At 41.2% G+C, this 15,229-nt stretch overlaps 1 long non-coding RNA gene across 1 annotated transcript; it reads right to left on the bottom strand.

Annotated features, from left to right (window-relative positions):
• Positions 1 to 398: 398 nt before the first annotated feature.
• On the bottom strand, positions 399 to 15,173 carry LOC148224933 (uncharacterized). Its single transcript, XR_015801767.1, has 4 exons — positions 15,084 to 15,173; positions 11,430 to 11,556; positions 4,611 to 4,710; positions 399 to 2,506 (listed from the first exon to the last, which is right to left on the bottom strand). It is a non-coding gene; the product is annotated as an uncharacterized LOC148224933 (long non-coding RNA).
• Between the last annotated feature and the right edge of the window lie 56 nt (positions 15,174 to 15,229).

Here is a 15,229-nt window from a genome sequence, read left to right as displayed (position 1 = left end):
TGAAACTACAGTGAGAGTTTCAAGAGTCAGGCTGCTGTCATCTGTATTGGACTGACAGCACTTCTTCACAAAATTTTACATGGGCCCTCTAATGACCATGAGAGGTCACGAACCCCCACAATGGCTCATTAGGCAGACAGCACCATGTTCCCCAGTAAAATACTGAGGCTTCAGCTCATCTGCTCAACCATGAATATTGGCTGCTGAAGCACCTTTGTCCTACTGAAGGCTTTCACTAATGCATTGGACAAGTATCCTGCTGCAATTAGCATCTGAAATCTAAGAAATAAAAGTGCAGCTCTCTTCAGTTGTGGCTTGGAGAAATGCCTTATCAAAGTTCTTCCAAGCCCTTTTGTAGCTTTTTGTGTAAGAGACAAAACATCAAGTGAATGATTGTGTATTATTCCCATGTTTATTAATGGAAGGAAACGCTTTCCAAAGCTTTGCCTGCTCTTGAATAGAAAGAACAATGCAATAAAACAAACAAACAAACAAACAAACAAAAAAACAAAACAAAACAAAGAAAACCCCAAACAATTATGACAAGAATTCAGGAAATATCAGGGAAAATATAATTGAAATTTTCTTTTTTTCCCCCCACATTGAATTCTGTGTCATTTTTATCTAGCCTATTTAAAAATGGATCTGTTCTGTTTGCAGTGAGAAAACAATAGTGTAGACAATTTACTCAGAACAATCACTTATTTGAGATCTGTTGTAGTCAGAGAGCTCCAACAAAACCTGTGTCATCACAGAAGCTCATGAATGCTATTACACATCTGCACACACAGAATGTGACATTCCTGACATGCCACTGCCATCTGAATAGAGGAAAAAAATACTTTAGGGCACACTTCAGAGCTGAGAGCATCTTGCAAGAGCTTCCACAATTTAAAATACCGAATTGAAGGGGTTTTTAAAAATTAATTATTAAAATTGTACTCAGAACTATTAATATTTTTGTTTCTAGTACTGTGGCTTAATTTCAACTTTCTCCTCAGCACTGCTTTCATCCAGGAGAGCTATGTTCCATCTTGAGCTGCACCAAACCCCTGACACTTGGAGAAAAGCCCACACTGCTTTGCCTACATACCATGAGTCTGAGTTTCCTTCCCAAGCCAGAGAGGAAGCAAAAATGAGCCAGATTTGAGATCTTTGCACATGGTCTTGCCAGCAGCTCCTCTATTTACTAACATTTGAGAGCTGGGATTTCACAGTAAAGCTGTTTAGCCCTGAAAATTACCCCTGCTTCCACTTATGTTACCAAATCTGGGATCACACTGGAGTTCTGGTGCCTGAACCAGAGCAAGCACCAACGATGAATTGGTGTCTCTCCTCCACTCTGGTTCCCACAGAGTGTTCCAATGAGAGCTGCAATGTATCTGCAGGTAAATACAGGTGCCACTGCAGCTTAAATAGCTTATATGGAATGTTTTCACAAAGGTTCAATAATATAAACCCTTTTCATATTGGTATCACATCAGTATTGTTACAGATTATAGTGAAAATCTCAGAAGCCACAGACCAGATCACCTTTCCTGCCCATGGCAGTAGCCTGTTAGTATATACTTATTTAACAGGGTTCAGCTTCTCACCTAAAAAGCCACCCTCCAGATACATTTTCCCTTATAGATGTTTTGTCCAGACACTTCTTCCTAGAGTTTGTATTTTTCCCTTCCTTATCCATCTATTCATTTGTAGGACAAGACTTGCAAAGATTTTAATATTTGTTCTGTTCTTACATGGTCCATAAGCACATTATTGTGACACAGAGTAAGCGTTTCAGTTCCAAATGTGTACAGCCTGGGGACAGATCATGGACACAGATGCATCTCAGAAATATACTAGAGACTGGCAACATTTACTGTGCGATTAGCAAGAAAATTTTCTACTTACAGTAGATCCTTCCTAACTTGGCTGAAAAATTTATTAGAAGAATAGGATTTAGGAGATGGTACAAGTGCTATTGTTATGATCAAAGAACATCTTTAAGCCTTAAGGTGCTTGAGGATTGCTCTGGTTCCACAATGAATGGATCTAATAAATTAGTAAAATCAGTAATATCTCTTCAAAAGGATATAAGGAACCCTTCTCAAATGAGTATTGGTGGTACTACAGATCAATTGTCCTATAATCTCTCTTCCCTACGGAACAGGAAAGCGAACACCACACCGCCAGTAACAGAAATATTAATCCAATGCTGAGACTGCTTGGCCATGTCCACAACATACAGTTAAGGAGATAAAATAATGTCAAAAGACCACTTTAGATAGAAAAGAAGAGAGCCTCTCTCTGTTTCACTTTCAGCTGCCACTCCTATGACTTCATTTCAGTGTTCAGAAAGCAGTTTTCAATCCAAGGTGCAGGTGTTGGTGGTGGTGAGGATGTCCTGTATGATGCCCAAGGGATGGAAGCATGGACAACTGTGCAGACTTTGGCAACCTGGGCCCGCTGAACACTGGATGCAAAAGGAAGAAGGAGACCATGAAGCCCGGTGCTCTCATATCTGAAAGCAAAATATGAAGACATTTCATTGAAACCCTTATTTAAACTTTATGTAAACTTCCAGATTGTATTTGCACAGTGCCTAACACACTAGGAAGGTCTAGGGACCAGAAAATAATGCTACTTTTTTTTAAGTCGGATTTAAATAAAGCCTTTAGCAAATAAATTTATTTATTTGTTTATTTACTCCGCATTTATGTGCTGGGTAGTTTCCTTGACTAAATTAAAATGACCTAATAAAAACATCCAAATGCTTCTGATGACTCTGCGGGCCTTAAAAGAGGATTATCATGTGACCATATTATTTAAGCATTTTTCAGGCACAATTAAGAAAACAGTGATTGGAAAAGTATCCCAATTGGAACAGATAATATTTATATGGTATATGGGCTGATGGGAGATTTAAACGTGCTGTTTGTACACTACAGACAGTTATGAAACAAATGATCTAGCTATAACATAAACTGTTAAACTGAAAACATGCCAGAGGGAGACAGCTGCCAGTACATTATAAAGTCATTTTCTCAGACAACAAAGACTTAAAGCAATCATTTTATAAACATATTTCTTTGCCCAACCAGATTTTAGTAATTCTAATGGTTTGCCTACTGCATGATGAAATAAAGTAAGCTTTTGCTCATATGATTTGTCAGGAATTTCCAATTCGGAAGAGCAGATGGTGCTAAAAAACTGAAAAAGGATAACAGAATTATCAGGCTTTCAACTACAAAATCCATTCTTTCTACACACATTTAAAATGGAAGTAATGCATATCACAAACCTCTGACCACAGCCAACCCACTGTTTGCATTTACATGATAACAGTTCCCCGTGTTGAGGATCAAAGTTTGGAGTAATTTTCTCCAGATTTGTGACAAGGATTTTGGATTATAAATTAAAGACATGGTCAAACTTGCTATTGGTGCAAATTTGAACATCCCTATTAAATTGCTGGATGTAGGGATTTACACAGCATAAAGACTCAAAGCCACACTTTCCAAACAATCTATGCCATATTTGATGCTGACCCATGTGACTGCCTAGACAAGTGTTAGGGAAGTTGGGCATCCAGGCAAAGGTCAGAGCACTGTCTTTTCCCCAAAATTATTTTGTACTTTCCCAGCATCACCCAAACAATTATTCCTGTATCCCCCATTCCACTTCTGATATCATGTCTGCGACCCTCAGCCAGGTAGGGAAACCAGAGATCCCAAATTACTCTGTCCTTCTGCATCTGCATATTCAATAGCCAGGAAAGTAAAGGTAGGACTTGAGTGTAAAAATCTGAATTCCCAGCTCTCATTTCATAAAATAGAATAAAATAAAATAAAATAAAATAAAATAAAATAAAATAAAATACCAAGGTGACCCATTACCTAGTCTGCTGTGAGTCTTGAGGGGACAAGAAATCTCAAGTTCATTAATTTAAGCCATGGAAATAATGAGGAGAGAATGGGGTGGCTCTTCAACCCTGTTAATGTCCATAATTTGCTAGATAACATGTATTTATTTACTTTGCCGTTCACACTTGTTCAGGGAGTCACTTTCTGACAGAACTATCGTCTCTGGTTTTATGAGAAATTTATTTTACCAGTTACTTTTCTAAAAGGTACAGTTCCTGGCATTGTTCTATAGAAATTTTTTTCTTATTTTTCTTGCTTGCTATTCTTCCCTTAATCCCTTCCCTTCTCATCTTCTTCCCCTCCTTCTGTCCTTTTCTTCATTTCTTCAATCCTTTCCTTCCTTCCCTTCTTCCTATAACTAAAATCTTAGCCTAACGTGGAAAGAAAAATGAAAAATTGCCTGTATGGATTATAAAGAAGCCAAACCATACAGCAAACCTCTTTCATATTTATTTCTAAATTCCATAATTTGGGTCCATAATTTCTATGGGCTTTGAAAACATGGAACTGATAAGAAGGTCATCACTAGCATTTAAATCCAGAGGTCTCTGTACAGCACAGTACTGAGAGTGGCAGGTGGCAGCCATGCACAGATGCAATCTTTGAAAGCAGTAATAATGATCATCACTCGGCATTCCTCTCTCTCCAGAAGTGGCAACACTAATGAAAATGTAATCTGATGTATTTTAAATACGTCATTACCAGGAACTCCTAAGACAAGTCTAACAGCACTGGCTGCATCCACCAGCAGCAAGGCCCAGAGCTTCTGCTTCCCAAGAGATGGCAAGGTACTGGCTCCAGTCTGCAGCAAAGAGAGAAAAGGAAAAACATGTAAGTCTGGTGTCTGGTGAATCTGCCTTTTTCTGATATGGACTCAGCATGTCTGGCTCTGTCTGGTTCTGGAGGATTCTGCCCTGTGTGGGTGGGAGAGTGTTTGTGCTCCCATCCAGGAACCAAGAATGTCCAAAACCTCAAAATTCACCCTGAACCTCAAAGCTCACCCTGAGCCCCAGTCAGGGACAGCCCCTTAGCACAGTGGCATCCCTCCCCTGGCCAGGTGCTGCTCATCCCAGCTGAGCAGGATGATTCAGCACTCCACTTCAGAAGGTAAGCAGAAATGCTGCCAAAGTCTCCAAAGCCTCAGTTTCTACACTGGAGAGTTATTCAGGGCTCCCAGCCAGTTTTCAGCCTGCACACATCCATCATCCCCTCCTCAGTCTGGCAATTTCAGTCTGGAGCTGCTTTAAGACCCAAAACTAAAGTAGTGCCTGTCTGTTTGTAGGACCGGGTGGATCTGCAGTGAGGGTTCAGGAAAGCCAGCATCACTAGTCCTGCATCCCTGCCCACAGCCCTGTCATTCCCAGGCACGCCAGGGCTCCCATGGGTGGCACAATGGCAGGTGCTGGCACACAGAGAGCTGCTGGCTCAATGCTCCAGTACACACGAATGGGTACAGCAATAATGAGTCAATGGGAGCATCAGTCATGCTGTGACATGGAAATGTTCCCACGTTGGGCTAATGTGTAAGCTCAGAGCTCCTCAGTTCTGAGGAGGGACCTCAGCAAAGTGTATAGTGGGCAAGCATCGGATCTAAACATACACACCTTGGTCTGAAATGAAACTTGCTGTGGAATGTGCCAAGTCAAGCACATCACTCTTAATTTAGGAGATTTTCTCATAAAAGTTGTTTTGAGTACACATATAAATGAAAGATAGAAAAGGAAAAAAAACCTTTTATTCTCAGCATCTTAGTAATTTCAATCTAATCAATTAAATCAGCATAAACTACAATTATTTCTAGTTCAGACTCCACCTGGTTTATATGATGTTGCACATTGTCACTGGAGATAGAATCTTCCCAGGAAGGAGCAAATGAGTGCAAATGTACAGTCCCTACCACTTTCCCAGACACTGATGTGCACACACTTTGAGCTCTTGCTGAGCATGGGTTTCTGACACCAGGCAGCCCCTGAGGCCAAGTCAGACAGTGAAATTATGGTGACACACTCCACTCTGAGCCATCTGCAGTGACATTCTCCTTAACCAACGACTACCCTTTTCCTTACCACTTTATGGAAAAGAAACAGGAAAGTCAGCTTCACAATAAATGTTTACAAAGCAAGCATTCCTGTTTCCATTTTTAAATCACTGTTTACTGTTACTGCCCATCCTTTTTATGGTGACAAAACTGATGTTTTCTTCTATCTACACTGGTATCACAAGGAGTTTCATCTAGTTGCCTATGACCTATGAAGAGATAATATTTATTCTTGAAATTGTTAACAAATCAGGTATCTAAGAGAGAGCAGCCCAGCTCTCTGCTTCATCAGGAGGTATAGAAAACTATATATTCTATATGATAGTTCTAAATGCAATATTCTTAGGTGTGAGGCCTTCTTTGGGGGAAATTAAGCTGAGACCCTCATTTCTATCACTTTTCTTCAGACAGTATTTTTTAACCAATATGTATCATAGACCCCCATTTGAGTAGCCACCGTCGCCTGCCAGCCATCACCTCATCCAAGCTACCTCGGTGGTTGTATGAAAATGAGGGTAATGTGGGGAAAGAGCAGACTAACTTAGTTCATCTGCTAAATGTGCTTTCCTAAAAAGAAAGTAGTGAGGTCAATTATACCTACCTAGCACCTAAGGTAGTGTCTGCATCTACAGTCTCTACAAGCCGTAATAACCCAGGAACACTGTGTACACAGGAGAGTGAGAAATCTGAAAACTGTTGTGCACAGAAGTGTCTCTCAAAGCAGCATCTCTGCTGGGGAAACCACTCATCTCCAGCTTTGGACACCCATGCTGTTTTCCTGGTTTTGCACTATTTCCTTTTTCAGCTACTTAGCTGTGATGAATTGTAATGGGAGTCATTCTGGGTAATGCAAGTGAGAGTGGGCTAAAGCAGGCGAGCTGCTACATAAATTGGGCTGTTTGTTACAGCTTTTAAGTTGCTTAAACAGCCACACTGATGAAATGTTGGTAACCATCTGCTACAAGCATTCGTAAATAAATATACACCAACCTAAATATTTCCTGGCTTGTTGCTCTTTTTCAGGCATGGTCTCTTGGCTAAAGAATTTTTTAAAATTTACCTGTAGTTTATGCACTTACTTTTTTCAGACTGTTTAACTACCTGGGGGTGATTGCACTACACTGTTCTTTCATAACCCTTCATGCAAATCACTCATGACTGAATGGAGAGGGAAGTTGCATAATTCTGAAGACAATGATTATGATTATTATTGATATTATTTATCAATGTCAAAGCAAACTGTTAAACTTTTAATTATTCAAGGAAGACTGGTTAGAGAGATTAATTTTAAGCTTTTTTATAGCCATTTATTTTGCAAATCTGAGCAAGTAGGACAAACTTGATCTCCTTACAGAAGGAAGAGATTTTAAAGCATTTAGAAGCCCTATCCAAAGCTCAGCAGTGTCTGGCTCTATCGAAATGGAGATGGAATTTTGAAAGGCTGAATCTTTAGTTTTGGCCTTATGTCGGGGTCGAATGTGTTAGACACAGCACTCCTCAATTTAATGCATCCCATTCAATGCTTCCTCTCTGGCTTGTGATCACATATCTCTTTTGTTTCCATAACAGATGCTTAATGGGAAAAATACTACTATGAAAAAGGTACTAGAAATCAGCTATTGGATACTTCTTCAAGCATCTACCACAATAAATGTTACTTGTTGACTGTCACTATCATTTTGCACCAGCCTGCCTCAAGGAAACAAATGCTGCTCACTCTCAGATTCACTTTCCTTTCTGAAACCTTTGTCTCTGCAACAAAAAATGCCTCTATGCTAAGAGTGCTCTGAGCAAAACCCACAACTTGGGGAGAGCGTTTAAAATATTATGAAGAAATGAAAGGACTTCCTGAAAGCTAGATTTTCCTGTTAGAATGTTACTTTCTGGCAAGGGGTAGTTAAGGTTTACAACATGATTTTACAACTTCTCCAACACACCAAGGACTCTGCTCATTTTAAACATCTTTTCTGTTTTATTGATGATCTACATTGATTTATTTCTTATGTGAACAAGACTTCTAAATCGACTGGTGAGATGTAATGTAGTAGAAATGTCTTTTAATTTTTTAAAAAAAGTTAAATTATTCCTTTTCCACTAGAAAACTAGATCAAATTTGAGCTTAGCTGTATTTTTTTGCACAAACCAGTGATCTTTTTATTTCTTTTCTTGCTTCCACATGATTGCAATGTTTCTGAAAGCTGCCAGGATGCATTAAAATCATTCATGAATTTGTAATAAGGGTCTTGGGTTCCACACGGCAAGTATTTTGCAGTAGAAAGGATACATTGCCAAAGGATTCATCCTTGTTAATAGCACGCTCTGTAGCTGTGGAACACTGGCCTTTCAGACTTGAACAAATAATTGAATGTCCTTTTGGCTCTGTTCCACTAATGACCCTCTGGAATAGCACAGAATCCTGAAGTCAGAGAGTAAATGGGGTCCTTTCTTACTAGGACAGTCTTCTAAGTGTATTTGATAACCTGCTGTATTAAACAAATCCTGATTAAATAAAAAGTGAAGCCTGCACTTGAACAAAATGTTCAGGGAGGCAGGAGGAGCTACTTGTTTCTTTTACAGTGTTTTGAAAAAAAAATTAAGATTGCCACTAATGGAGTGAAAGTGTTTCTGTATGTGTGTGAAAGTACTAGAAGAGGCAGTTGGATGTGTTAAAAAATTATGTGGACAGAGAGAAGAACAAACTGACCTAAAGATAAGGTATCAAACAAGACAAAGAACAAGTCCAGGGCCAAAAAATACACAAAGGCAACACACATTAATGAAATCCATTGATTTGTGAAGAGTGAAACAAAATAGTGAGACAAAGTATCCCAAAAACCACTCCCCTCTAGAGAATATAAAAAGCAAGTTCAAAATCAGTTCCCTTGCCAACCAAGAAACCCAGAGAAACAATGAGGAATAACAGACAGCATCTTTATTCTCTGTGCGATCACACACATTATCTTGGCCAGACCAATTAAAGATGTACAGTTTTGGTATTTTCCAGTATGTGGGTGTGAAAGCATAAAAAGAAACAGTCAACAGTTTACAGAGATTTTGTTTATAAAATCACATTCCCATTCCATGAGACACTATGCTGAGTTTTATCACATTCATTCCATATGCACTCCAGTTCTTCAAAATCTGTCAAAACCTCGAGTTCCCAGGTAGATGGTGTACATATCCCCCTGGCAGAGATGTTTGCTGTCATTGCTGTTCTGCAGCTTTGTGAAAGGCCGAGGGTTGCACTGCAAAGATTGGCTTCACAAAGCCACAGCAATGAGGTGGTCGAGGCTGCTTGAACGAGAATTCACATGGACAAAACTGTCACAAGTGGACACAGCCTGCACAATATCTATGCATTATTGAAATTCTTCCTGAGCCTTTAAAACTAGACAATGAACAAATTACAGGCCTTGACTGCCCCAGTTTCATCATCTTAAAACACTGCAGCCAAAGAAAAAAATAGCAGTAAATGAAGACCTTACAGACTGTGTGATCCGTTTATGGTAGTGGCAGAACACGCAGTATATTTTCTTTAAAACAACAGAGGAAGTTATACTGAGTTTTCCAGAATGATTTGAAAAGAAAGCTTAGTGCAATACTAATATAATGAGTGTAGAAGTTTGGGAGATTTATGAGTTTGATTATAAGATAAAAAATTCTGGTTTCAGGATTCCACCTCAGAGTCAGAGCAGTTTTCAAGTTTTCATGAAAAGTTTCTATGTGCTGAAAATTAAGACACTTGCTGTGGAAATCCGTACCTCCTGGCTAAACAAAGCAATGTGCCAATCCAGGTAAGTCAGAAGCCGGAAACTGGATTATCTTCTTGGTACAAAAGGCAGTACCTCCCAAGCTATGTTAGATCAGTCGCCACAGGCAGATCAAGAGACCTTACAGGATCACCAGTTTGGCCTGTCTCAAAGCAAGGACAGAAGTGGACATAGATGCCTAAATGAGGACTTCAGTGGATTTAGGATAACCAAACTGTGTACCAGAAAACGTGTTGCAGTATCTTCCTCTGAATGTCTCTGACCTCCCAGGTGTCCTATCCAAAGCCACGCCTCGGTACATTAAAAAAATTTCTTCATCCTGGGAAATATTGAGTAGTTCTGCATAAGCCTGTCCCTTCATATGAGGGGATGGATACAGCAAGCACATTAACCTGCAGCATCAGCCACTTCAGAAACAGCAGTGGCTGCAACTGATTTCTTAGGATTGCCAAAGGATGAGCAAGATATATGTGAGATGGGATATTGAACAACTCTTTAAAGTATTGATGCAGTCTCAGAAATCCCAGCCTTCTCTCCTTTCCTCTCTCCATTCCTCCCAGCCACTTCCTTGTGAGGCTAAAACTTCAGGTTTCCTCACATGCTTCTTTCAGAAACTGTTCAGTTCTTTGCTGCACTATGGCAAAGTTTGTAGCAGTGGAGCAGGAAGAAGCATTAGCAGTCATAAAAACTTCTTCATAAATATCTGCAGTGGAGTTATTTTCTTCACTTCTCAGTGCCTCTGAGCACTACTCCAATATAAACATGGACAAGCAAAAGATAAGAACATGACCTAAGTAAGAGAGAAATCTGCTGCTGACTAGCCCAACACAGCCAATGCTGCCAGCTGCTTTGTGTGTGTCGTATTCAAATGGCTGCCGTGTCTTGCACCCAGCTGAGCTAATAAATATGGTAGCTAAGAGGAAGCCCTCTCACTGGCTGGCATCTACCATACTCCCTTGCCTCATTTCTACATATCCAGATACTTTCAAAAGCATGCTTTTATTTTTTCAAAGCAAAGGACACATGTAAGGCATGGTTTAGACTGCAGACTTCTCATAACCAGGCTGCACACTTCAGCTTCAAACTATTCCATCAGCTCTGAAAATTCAGCTTCAGGGATAAACCTCCATGATGATCGTTTTGGAGCTGTGCCTATCACACATATGACCAGACATCTGTGCTCCTGAGAGCCATATGTGTCTGTTGAAAACCAACTGTGTTTAAAAGACAGGCAAACCTGTGACCCCTACAAAGAAAAGACAGAGGAGTAAGGACATCAGCCATGATATGATCTGATGATTTAATAGCACCTAGCAATCAGGCTACTAGATTGCACTTAATAGTATTTAATCAAGAGGGATTGCTCCATGTAAAAAAAAAATTAAAAAAAAGCACAGCAATGAAAACTGTAATTTGTGGTCTCATTTATACTTCCATTGGTTCCACTGGGATTAGTGTTCTGTATGAATCATAATGGGACACTGATAGCTTGGCCAATGCTCAGACAGAACATCAGGGAAGGGAACTACATATAGTAATGTAACATCCTGTTTGGAGGCTTAAGAGGCAAAAACCCAGCAGCAATCACTTCCAAGGGTAGTAACTCAGCTCTTATTGCCTTCATAATGACTTCACAGTTATTCAGTCAATGAAAATGTAGCTTGATATTGAGAATCAAAAAGATAAATTAACAGTAAAATGAATTGCACTTACACATCCATGCCCTCCTTCAGTAGAGGACTGCAAAAACACAGATATACTCTTAAAGTATGTCTCCTCCTCTGTAGGGTGCTGAGATGGCTGAAAAGGAGGCAGGAGAAAACCCTTTCTTTACTAAACACTGTGTGAAGCAAAAAAAAAAGCTGTTAAAAGCTGTAAGGAAATTTTCCATTGTAATTAATGAATAGTTCATGTTATAAAGTTCAGGTTACCCATCATTTTGCCTGAGAGTGAAAACACAACAAAATTATTTTATGAACTTCGGATTTGGCAAAACCAACATGCATGAAAGTGCCAAATTCCAGGAGGCTGGCCTTATTAGTTTTTGTATAAGATCCACTATTCCAGACAAAACAACTATAGTGCAATTAACTAAAAGCAAACAAACAAACAAACCCACCAAAATTAGCATAGACCATAGCAGTCAAACCCAAGCAAATTTAATCTTGCTTGATGTAAGCTTCCTTCCTGCCTCTCTGCCCAGCTCCAGGCAGTTCTCTTCTGTGTCTCAAGTCATGCTGGAAATAACTTACAAAGCAAACTCTTGGCTGAGGACCCCAAATGTGTTATGGTCAATGAACATATCCCCCGAAGACTTGCCTTACATCTAAAATGGAATACAAAGGATTTTACAACTATACAAAGGATTCTACAACAATAGCTAAAACAAACCCACCCAAAATAAATCAAGGGATTATCATCAAGCTGGATATAAGACAATGAACAAAAGCTAATGAACAGAAGATTCACTGTGGCACGTCTAAAATTAGACTGCATTGACATTTGCACTGTCACGGGTTTGTGGAATACTCAAAGACATATTATTGTTGTAATCATCACCTATATCTTTATCAATTTGATAATTAGAGCCAGTTCAGTACATTGGTAGTTCAATGGGTGACATGATAATTTCATAGAGGAACAAATGATGTAGTCGGTATTAAGATGGACAATTAGTGCAAATTGTAACGCTGGAAAAAAAAATGTGAACAGCAAGTCTTCTGAAGTTCCTGGAAGAGCACAAACAGAAGGGACAGCACTACCTCTGTCACTATCCCCTGACACAGACACTCAGTCCTGAAGGCAATTCCCTCAGTCACCTGTACAGACAAAACCAGCCTTGTTGGCAATATGAGATGCAGCAAAGTGCCATCAAAGGAAAAGAGACAGGAACTTGGAGGTGGGAATGGAAGGAGAGGGTGGGAGAAGTTGGTGTTTAGATGATCTGAAACTGACACGGAATCATGCCTTAAACTGCTTAAAATAAGCAGGGTCATTTTAAGAGAAATGAGTTAAGGAATGACCATGTGAGTGGCAACCCTGGCAGTCTTGAGAATGTTGCAGCCTCTGTCTGGAATAGGGATGAGGAGGCAGGACAGGCTATGGAAGACAGAAAGCTTCTGCCAAGCTGGACCCGGCTAGAGCTTCCACCATGTAGCACCGGTCTCACATGCCTTATCACAGCACCTGAAACTGCATATAGCAGTGATCCTGCCCAGGAGATGTAATGAAGAAAGTCCAAGTACAGTCTGAAGAAATCCAGCCAACTAAAAGAGAGAAAGGGAGAAAAGTAGTGGAACAATTGCCCTTGTATCACTGCATGAAATTGTACACTGTAAATGAGCAATAAAATCTGGCAAAAAAAACCTATAGGATTGAAAAAAGAAGAAAAGAATCTGAAGCTGAAGCTTTGAGACATTATGCCACCAAAACACAGACATTTCTTGAACCATCTGGGTAGTTTGATTTCAATCAACTATGTGCTTGCAAAATGTGTGGTTTGATCCATATGCAGAAATATTTCACTGAGCTGGGAAGTGACAAATCATAACACAGGTCTGGTGTAACTCCTTCGGAAATTCATTTTAGACCTCCCATTACCATAACGATGCTAATAAACTGGAAGTTGCAGAGATGAAGAGAAATAAAAGTTAGTTGCTAGCTTAAATTATGGTTTTTACACTTCTCAAAGAAGTGCATTCAGAGAATCACCAAATACATGACGCTGAATTCAAAGATGAGCAAAGTGCTGATTAGGTAAAAGATTGTTTATGAAAGTTTCCTGAAAAACAGGGTATTTTAGACCATGGAATAATCTCACAGGAAAGAAGCAGAACTACAAAGCCTGGCAACTGCTGAGGACGAAGTAACACCCTGGCGTAAGGGCAGACTCTGAGGTAACAAATCCTGAACGCACCTGTTCCTGTGCTTGATGAAAGGCAGGTTAACATGAGAACAGGACAGCTGCTCAACGAACATTAAATGTGACAGGAACAAGCCCCTACATCAGCAGCTCTCATTTTCAACACGACCTCTAATACTGCAATTGCCGGATCCATTCAGCTTGGTTTCACATATGCCTCCTTGTCCTCATGCCACTTCACTCTTACAATTATAACCTCTTCCATAAAATCAGGAATATATCTGCAGTTTTCCTCAAGTACAATTGACTATAGCATTCCTTGAAACGCCAGAAAATTGGCTTTCCTTTCAGACTAAGCACATTTTTACACAAAAGCATTTCCAGTCCCAGTTTCTGCTGCCATAGCCATTTCGTAGCCAGAAGAATGGGCGCTTATTTAAAGTGTCAATAATAGAAAGTAATACAAGCGTGACACATCCCGAGGCGCTGTGAGCTGCTCCTGACGGAGCTGCTTTGGGAGCACGACCCTTCCCCGGGTTCTGTCGGTCACTGTCACACCATTATAGGATCAGCCCGGTCAGGGCAGCTTTGCTGTTCCTTTAGTGCTGCGGGTGGTGGTGAGCAGCGACGATGCTGAGAGCTTTAGCTCTTTAGTGTAGAAACGGTTGTTTTTTTTTTTTTTTTTACAATAAGGTGTTTTGACTTCGGCTTGCAGATACAGCGCTGTATTTCTTTCAACTAATTAATGTGTTTTCAGCCCAGCTGCATTAGAATTTTAACACCAAACAAATCCACAACAAAACCAAAACCAGCAGACCAACAAAACCCCCTTATAAATGAGAAACAAAATAAAAAACTGCGCTGTTTCAGCACGCAAAGCCTCTGCAAATACACATGAATAATAATTTCAAAAGCAAGCATTAATGAAACACAACACCACTAAATCCATGTCGGCGGCTGGTCCTGCCAATCTAATTGCAGCTCCCAATCAAGGTGACTTTAGGGGGAAAATCGTCCCCTTGAAGGAAAAATCCCACCCTCACAGGGTCGGTCCACTCAGGACAGCCTCCTCACAGACTCAGTCCCCTCATAACCCCGGTCCCCTCACAGGCAGTCCCGCCCGGCGCGCGCCCCCTCAGCCTCCGCCCTCTTCCCTCCCCGCCTCCCAGGCGCGCACGTGCTGGAAGCAAACACCGCGCGGCGCATGCGCGGCCCGGCCGCCCCTCCCTCCGCCCCCCCCACGCTCGGGGCTGGCGGGGCCGGGGGAGGAGCCTCAGTCTCCGGGCGCCTGATTGACTGATGTCATTTCCCCGGCTCCGTGCTGCGCCCGCCCATTGGCTGCTCACGGACCGCTATCTTCACCGCGGCGCCTGATTGGCTGTTGCCGCGCCCGGCCGTTGCCCTATTGCAATTCGGGCCACGCGGATTAGGGCATCTAAACCCCGCCTCTTGCTCCAGCCCCTCCTGCCACCAACACCAGCTCCGCCTTCCCCGCCTTTTCCTACCTCCCATTGGTCCAGAAACGCGTCGCTCCTCCCTCTCGCCCGCGCGCTGAGCTCTCCGATTGGGCGACGGCCGAGCTCGCTCGGCTCCCCCCTCCACGGCAGCTGATAAAGTTTTGTTCGGAGGCGCTCGGGCCCCGCCCCCTCAG

This window comes from Sturnus vulgaris, chromosome 2 (genome assembly GCF_052056855.1).
Source record: "Sturnus vulgaris isolate bStuVul1 chromosome 2, bStuVul1.hap1, whole genome shotgun sequence".
Taxonomy (NCBI): Eukaryota; Metazoa; Chordata; class Aves; order Passeriformes; family Sturnidae; genus Sturnus; species Sturnus vulgaris.
This window is presented reverse-complemented; position numbering and strand designations above follow the sequence as displayed.